Raw genomic sequence first — 9,235 nt, forward strand, 5'->3', positions numbered from 1 at the left:
ACGGCAGGAAAAAGTCAGAAGAACCCCACCTACAAAAACTCCAAATGTTCGATCAACTGGAAAAGAATATGAAATTAGCATCTTTAAACACACTGACTTAATCAAAAGGAGGTGTTTACAAATATGAATAAAGAGGAAAAATATTTTTATAGAACAAAGCAGAACTCCTGAAATGAAGATTAGAAAAATTATAATTAAAACACAAAGTGCATATTTAAAACCAGGGTGGACAGAGGCAGAGAAAGAATTATCAAACTGGGAGCAAGAATGGAAGAAATATTTCAGTTTCATCCCAGAAAGGAAAAAAAATGGATGGAAATTTTGTGGAATAGGTGTTAGATGTGATTAAATTCCAAAGGGGTGCATGGGGTTTAGGGGAGACAGAGAGAGGCAGGGAGAGAGAAAGAGAGGAGAGGGAGAGACTGATTTACTCTTCCCAGTTCCTCAATGTGGTTCATGCAGATATCTGCCTTCAACAATCACCTCACGGTGACACCTTACCTATGCAAACCCCTTGATGCAAACTACTTCATCACCACACTGACTCCATACCTCCCATTTCCTACAGTGACTACCTCCCAGTTACTGTGTCACCCCCCAAAACTTGTGCCTTCTTGCTCCTAAGTCACCAATTAAAACTCTCCATGAGAAACTCCCCTGAGTAAAACCCTGGACCTCACAGAAGGCTTCTGTCCACAGGTGCCTTGCTTTCTGTCTCTTACCTGCTGGGTGAGCCTGCTCATCCCTGATGGCTCCCTCTTCTTCCCAGTGGCCCCGTGAGGTGTGCTTCCCTGTTGTCTCCAGGATCTGTGAGTACCGCACTGCTTCTGTTCATCACGGCTTTTGTTGAGTTGCCTCCTGTGTCTCACCCAACTGACATGCCTAAATCTAACCTCTTCCCTAGTCTGTGTTCTCTTGGAGAGTGGCAGGAATAGATTGGACTCAGGTCAGACAAGAACTTCTTCATCTGCAGGATGAAGAAGTTGCCCATGAGAGACACCTGCTCACATGTCAGACACTTGGACATTAGGCCTTCCGTTAGGATGAAGTATCCGTGATGGGAACACCATAATCGCTCACAACCAAATGCCCTGGAGCTCCATCAGGACAGGGTTAGATTCTATAGCAACTGTCCAGGGGGGGACCTCAAGACCCAACACAAAGGACCGAAGTACAGCACCTCGCTTAACCTTCATTACTGTAAAGACCCTATCTCCAGACAGTCACATTGGGGGCAACATCGGAATGTGGGGGACACCAATCTGTCCGTAATAAAAGATAAAGTGAAAACATTTCAGACAAAGATGAGCCAATAGAGGCCTTACCAGTGGGTACTTCAGTCAAAACTGCGGTAACTCCACCAGGAAGAACTGAGGGACAGGAATCTTAAATTTGATGGTTGAAATTCATAGTAATACTTTTAAAGCACCACATAAAATAATCATAAAAATTTTAAGACTAGGGAAAATAGGTTAATTGTGAGACCAGTCTACTCTGAAACCACCCCAAATCCTTGTTCTCACACCCACGACATTCAGTATTCTTTTTAGCATTTCATTTTTTTTTTTTGAGTCATTTGAGAGGAAGTTACGTACATCATTCCTCTTCTCCCCTAAACAGGTTACTGCGACTCTCCTGAAAACAAGCATATTTTCTTCTATAGTCAGAGTACAATGATCAAATTCAGGAAATTTAATATTGATAGTCTTTTGTGGGGAGTGGGTACCGGGGAATGAACTGAGGGGCACTCAACCTCTGAGCCACATCCCCAGCCCGATTTTGTATTTGTTTTAGAGACAGGGTCTCACTGAGTTGCTTAGCGCCTTACCCTTGCTGAGGCTGGCTCCTGTCTCAGCCTCCCAAGCTGCTGGAATGGTGCCCGGCCTCATATTGATAGTCTTATATCTAGTCTACATTACATATAATAAGTTATCCTAATAATGTTGCCCATAGGTATTATTTTTCCTGGATCAGGATGCAAACCCAGCATTTAATTTTCATGTCCCGGTCATCTCCTCTGATCTGCTGCTCAGTCTTTTCTTAGTCTTTGAGGATTCTGTCTTGAAGCTTACATGGCATTATTTCATAGAAAGCCCCTACTGTGAGTTTTTCTGACATCTCTAGTAATTCAGGTTACGCGCCCTTGGAACACCACAGGAGTGACGTCGCATTCTCAATTCATCTAATCAGGAAGTACGTGGTGCTCTAATATTGATAATGTTACTTTGATCACATGGCTAAAGTGGTTCCACTCGTTCTCCCTTTGCAATAAGCAAGTAATTTATGAGAATACGTTTGAGAATAGGTAGACATCGTGTTCCTTCAGAGGACTTTTATCTACCAGTTTAAGCAAACTTTTCTCTGTGTGTGCCTAAAATCATTATTACTTTGATGGTTTGCAAATGGTGAGTCTTCTCAATCCATTACTTCTACATGTATTTGCTAGTTGTTATTCTACTGCAATGAAGCATTCCCAATTTATTTATTTGTTCATTCATCTATGTCAATACGGACTCATTATTCAATGGTCTACAATAAATTATTATCATTTTTTGGTCAAGTTCCTTTGGATATGACCAACAAGAAACCCTTTGAGTTAAGATTATGGAAAGAATTGTCTCCTCGACATTATCCTCTGCCTTTTATTTCTCAATTTACTACCTTCCCTTCAATCAAACCCATTCTCACCAAGGAAACTAAAAGCCTCTTCCAGAGTAAATCACTGGACAATTTCCAATCCTTCACCTTTTGATTTATTTCTGCATCCTTGAACAGCATGGGTCCTTCTTTCCTTCTTTTGAATTCTTCTCTTCTTTTGGCTTCCATAATATCACATTCTTCAATTCACAAGAGACTAACTGGAAAAAGGAGGTCCACGCAGAATCCATTCTGCTGGGGAGGTTGACCTCAGAGGTATCTGGTCTCTCTATGGTGGTGGTCACAGAGTCAGACTCTTGGAATAGAAATCCAGTTTTGATGCATCATCAGTGACAGCAGGAATCTCTTCTGCTGTTAAGGAGGACGGCAGCAGAGGTGTTGGGTACCTCATCAGGCATGTTCCGTGTGTGGTTTCAGAGTTTACTTCCTGACAACTTAGCATTTTTCCAATCTCTCACCACTTACATGGGCTGCCAAGGATTCTTTAATTAATATTCCATTGTTGTAATCAGCCAGAATTGACCTCTGTTTCTTGAGCACCAGAATTCTGGTTAATCAGGGTATGTGATTATGCTGTCAGGGGCTGGGGATATGGCTCAGTTGGTAGGGTGCTTGCTTTGCATGCACAGGGCCCTGGGTTCAATCCTCAGCACCACCCAAAAAAAAAAAAAAAGAGTGATTAGCCTGTCAGGGTTAGCAGAGATTACAGTTCCATAGGGAAGTGCGATAATAGAGGTGAGATATGGGGAATACACAGGAAAATCATCCTTCTGGGTCCAGGGAAGAATTCCACAAAGGGGAGATACCTGAGCTGAATTCTGACAGAGGATTGTAGATCAGCCAGGCATAGAGCAACAGGAAGACATTCTAGGTTGGGGAACAGAGATGCCCAGGGATGATAGAAATTCATGTCTTTATGTTTTAGTTGAAGATTAAGAGGGACAAAAGGAGACAACAGAATTAAGCAAGATTTCCTAGAATTTTATCTACCATGCTCAGGTTTGCAACTCGTACTTGCTAAAAATGACTCGGGCTACAGCTGAACAATTCATTTCTTCCAAAGAGTTTCCACCTGAAGCTCAGGTTTTATTTTCTCAAAAGATTTGTACATTTGGAAAGTAGATTTCCTGAAAGATGGCTTAAGGAAGGGGTAGATTTTTCTAGTCTGTTCAAATTAGTTTCCTGATCTAGGAACAGGGCTAGAGCAGTATATGCCCCAGGGAAAGGCAGGTGCCTGTCACCACTTGGAGATGGCTTCAAGTGAGGGCTTTTTTGTGTTCGTTTCCCAGACTTGCTTGACTACTCAGAGGAACAGCTAACTAACCAGAGCCCATGATGGAATCTACTGACCAGGAAGGATAAGAGCAGGCTGAACTCCCACCTCGTAGACCACCTCGTAGACTGAGCACGACTCCCTCCCTCAGTCCTTGTACCCATAACCTTATTCAACCAAACTCCATTGCCCTCAGAGACCCTGTTATCTTGAGTGCTCTTTAAGCAACTGCACTAGCTGAACGTGGAGGCGCATGCCTGTAATCCCAGCGGCTCGGGAGGCTGAAGCAGGAAGATCACGAGTTCAAGGCCAGCCTCGGCAACTTAGTGAGACCCCCCAAGGAAAATATATAAAGAGGGCTGGGATGTGGTTAAGTGCCCTTGGGTTCAATTCCTGGTACTCCCCAAAGAAAAAATAGCACTCCCTTCCCTGTGTCTTCCTCAGTTCAGTGAACAGGGAGTTCTTCTTCAGACAAATTCATATCTCACTTTACAGGGGAATAAAACATCCTCTATCCTCCAGTGTTAGCCTTGCCACTGGAAAGCTTAAGACTAAAAAGTACGTGTGTGTGTGTGTGTGTGTGTGTGTGTGAGAGAGAGAGAGAGAGAGAGAGAGAGAGAGAGACTGGGAATTGAACCCTAGTCCTCAACATGTGCTAGGTAAGCACTCTACCACTGAGCTACATTCCCAGCCGAACATGGAGCAACCTTTAAACTATTAGTTTAATTACTGGCAAATTGACCTGTGTCAATAATTAAGCTATCATCTCTCACTTCCCATCCTATTTTTTTTTTTTTTTTTTAATGGTACTGGGAATTGAACCCAGGGTCTTGCACTTGCTAGGCAAGTGCTCTAACACCAAGCCACATCCTTGACTCTTTTTTATTTTTTTATTGTGAGACAGGGTCTCACTAAATGGCTTAGACTGGCCTTGAACTTGGAAACTTACTGCCTCACCTGCCCTAGTAGCTGGGATTATATGTGTCCCACTACTACTATTCCTGGTCTAACCTATCTTTCTGTTCTCTGCTTTGGGAGTCTGTGACTGGGATTCTGCAAATGTTTCTGCCCCACCTGCTGGCGGCTGTTGGGATCTTCCAGTAGTCGGGTGCCTGGAGAGAGGCTACAGGGTTGGAGGAAGGGAGGACTTCCTCTGGACTGCTTCCTATGGGCTTCCTGTCTGCATCCCATTCCCATTAGTGTCAGCAGTCTTCTTTGTTGTGTGTGAGGCATCAAAACCAGGACCCTGTGCCTGCTAATCTACTAACCTCTCTCCTCAAACTTCCATCATTTAACAATTCTTCATATTAAAATTATGCTGTTAAAATCTTGTGATTTCTGTTCCCTTATTGAATCCTAATACACTTTGTCTATCTGTCTGTCTGTCTCTCCACTTCCTGAGATTTCCTTTTTGTCAATTAATCTTTCTTATCCTGTCTAGTCCAATCATTTGTATGTTCTGGAAATAGGATAGCAATATTTCCCTAGGGCTGGGGTTGTGACTCAGTGGTAAAGCACTTGCCTAGCATGTGTGAGGTTCTGGGTTCGATTCTCAGCACCAGGTGGAAAATAAAATAAAGGTTCATCAACAACAAAAATACAAATTAACAAAAAAAGAAATATTGTCCTAAGTAAACTCTAGATTTCAAAGTTTCTCTTTTCCCCCAAAAGACTCTTCCTACCTCCCAAGCTGAGGTTTTTTTCTCTTTTTCCTGCTGGATGATACTTAGAAGACAATGAAGTTCAGACTCTGAGAAAAGACACTCAATCTTCAAACAGGAACACATTGAACCATTCCCAGCACAGTTCCCTCACATGCTTCTGTCCAGGACCACTCTGGAAAGGAGGCAGATGCGACCCTCTCCCCAGGTCATTGCTTGGTTCTGCAGCCATTCGGGAGCGAAGGTTTCCTGGTGAGTGGGAGGAGAAGGCTATTATTCTTTGTCTAAAGGTCTGGGCCAGAGTGTTCTACAGCGATTGTAAACTCCTCTTGCCTGCGGCCTCTTCCTTCTTTGCCGTTGCTTCCACCTGTCAGTTGAGTCTGCCGCGGAGGAGCGAGGAGTGTGGTTCTGTCTTTGCTCCTGTGGCTGTGGCTGCCCTTTCTCCACATTGGACTTCATTCTGAGTACCCGACTGGCCGCATCATCCGCAGGTTAGCAGATGCCATGCTTTGACAGTAGTGGAGGCATCAGCAGGACATGGCCCTCTGAGTTCCTAGGAAGAGAGCAAACGAGAAGTTGGGGACCTAAGGGAGGAAGGAGAGAAGGATCCAGAGTGGAGAGGTATCCCTGCAGTAGGATAAGGTGGTTTAGGCTTCAAAAAGGAAATGGGAGTAGGGGAAGTTGACTTGTGGGCAGAGTCAGGTTTCGGGAATAGAGTATCAAGTCCTTGTCAAGCAGCCGGTATGAATTTGAATTGCGATCAGGGCAAATTGCTGTCCTTAATGTTCTGTGGGTGAAAGGGAAACAAGCGGTGGAGCCTGATTTGAAGGAAGTGCCATGTATTGGGCTTAACAAATGAGACCAAGGCAGGTGTGAGACGGAGTCTCGAGGGATCAGGTAGATGGGACACTCAAGCAATCAGAGATACTGGAATTGCAGAGGGCATCAAGAGGACAAAGTAGAAATAATGTTAAAATACTATTGAGAACTTGAGAAAGGACTGTGGAAAAGATTAATGACTGGAAGGAGGTGAATGGATCCTTTGTTCCTCTAGAGAAGCTGAATATCTCTAGGATAGGATACTAGATGGCCACCACCAGAAGCTAGTAACCACTGTCCAACTAATCAGAGCCAGGGATGGTAGCTAATGTATCTAGGAATGTAATGCTCTACCAATAGGCCCACGGCTGATGTCATGGATCTGTGACTTCCAATGGCTTCCCTGTATTTTGTTTTCCAAGGGTACTGGGGAGTACTCCACCAACCTTTTTAATTTTGAGGCAGGGCCTTGTTAAGTTGCTGAGGCTGCCCTCAAACTTGGGATCCTCCTGCCTCAGCCTCTGGAGTAGCTGGGATTACAGGTGTGCACCTAAATGCCCAGCTCAGCTTCTCTGCATTATGCGGCCTAAGTATTGGGCCAGAAGGGAGAGGGCAGTGGCATCAGGAGGTGGCCGTGAGTCCATTCACTCTGGTTCCCGTTTTACCTTTTGCCACCATTGATGCCTGGCAATCAACCTGGTGGTTTTGAATACAGTGCTGACTGAGAAACCACGCCCATTGATTTCCACCCTCAAACCAGTAAGAAGTGAAAATCTATGTATGACAGTGACTTGTTGCTCCACTAGCTGAGCACATTTCTTGGAGATGACTTTGTTGTCACCCCTTTAGGGTGACTTGAATTATGATGTCAAGTTGGCTCTGCCCTGGACATCGTTTACCTTTAGGTACATTAGTTCTTCTCTGTCCGCTCTAGTCGATTGTCTCTGCCTAGGTCCTAGGGCGTGTTGGGGAAAATATGGGGCCTGCAATCTAGTCCAGGAGTGAAAAGGATCAACTGGGTGGATCGGAAGTCTGGAATGCCTAAGGGATGCTGGTCTGGATTCCTGGACCTTCCATTAGCCCCCTGCAGCAAGTGGTGATAAGGGCACCATTTCCTATTAAAGGAGGGGATAGAGGGCTAATGAAACTAGAGAGTAGGTGGCAGCACTATTCTGCAGCCAGAGATCAGTCTGTCCCCTTTTCTGGCACTGTCCCAAGCTAAGTTTATTTGACTCTGGTTCGATAAGGTATTGAATAAACATGATGTGGTAACAATGCTGGAAGCAGATGCCTAACTGCACAGGCTGATAATATGCAAGAGCCAAGTTGGGAGCTTTTCAGTTTGGGGGACATCTGTCCAACATTGCCAGTACAGGGAAGCAGGGGTGGAATTTCAAGTCCTTGAATGAGGTAAAGGAGGCTTGTGGGTGGGTGGAATTAGGGGGGTAAGATTGATGTCTTTTAAGAAAAGAGATGAAATGGGAGCATATCTAGAGTTTGGCAATAGCAGTTTATTAATCTCTTTCATAAACGTTCCTCCGGCCGATGCACCACCCTCCCAGGGATGGCAGTGAAAGTCTGCCTGGGTGGCTGCTATTTCTGCTACTACTGTATTATGGCTGTTGTTATCGATTTAGATTTTTATGGGGCCACATGGTTTTGTTTTTGCTCTTGGTGGTCTCATCATTTTAATTGCATTTGCATATCCTATGTTTGCTCAATGCCCCTGTACAGACTCTGTTGGAGACAACACCATGGAAAATTGTCATGAGATGGGTGACATCACTCATTTGCTGTACTGATCCAGTGTTCTTTTGCTCTAGAATCAAGAACATGCATAATGCAGGAGGTCAAGAGGTGTCTTGGGTTAGCCTCAGATGGATGGTCCTCCGTCCTCACCAACAGTGCAATTGTCACTGGGTCAGGTGGCATTAACTCTTAGCCTCTAAGAGGATTTGTGGTAGTCAGTGGAAGGCCTGGTTCTAGTGCTCCAGGCCAGATTTCCAGTGGATTCATCTCTCTTGGTTCCCGACAACCTGGCTTGGCTCCAGCCCCTGTCTCAAGTTCCTGGTCTCCTGCTTAATCATGTCACCAGCCGCCATAGCAATATTGTCACATAGCAATATTGTGCTCGTCTTTGCCTCCCTTGATCCTGACCCCAGCCCTTGAAAACTGCCGTTCTACTTTCTGTTTCTGTGGTTTTTGCTATTTTAGGTATCTCATATATAGACTTACTGATGTTTGTCCTTATATAATTTTCTTATTTCACTTAGCATAATCTCAAGGTTCAGAGGCTGTTACATATGGCAGGATCTCTATTGTTTTATGGCCAATATTCATTATATATTTTTTCTGAGGCGGGGGAGTACCAGGGATTGAACTCAGGGGCACTCAACCACTGAGCCACATCCCCAGCCCTATTTTATATTTTATTAAGAGTCAGGGTCTCACTGAGTTGCTGAGGCTGGCTTTGAATTCTCGATCCTCCTGCCTTGGCCTCCTGAGCCACTGGGGTTATAGGCATGCGCCACCGCCCCTGACTTGGGCCACCTTGACCGGCTCCATTGTATGCTTATATCACATTTTCTTTATATATATCTCTTGCTAGATATTTAGCTTATTTCCATATTTTGGCTATTCTGAATCATGCTACAGTGAACACTTATCTCTTCAAGATCCTGATTTTAATTCTTTCAGATAAATATCCTGAAGTAGGATTTTGCATCATATGGTAATGATATTTTCATTGTTTTCAGGAACCTCCCTACTATGTTCTGCACTGTTCATAGCATTGTACATTCCTGTAATAAAGATTCCAGTTTTT

The sequence above is a fragment of the Sciurus carolinensis genome, chromosome 18 (genome assembly GCF_902686445.1).
Source record: "Sciurus carolinensis chromosome 18, mSciCar1.2, whole genome shotgun sequence".
NCBI classification, from domain to species: domain Eukaryota; kingdom Metazoa; phylum Chordata; class Mammalia; order Rodentia; family Sciuridae; genus Sciurus; species Sciurus carolinensis.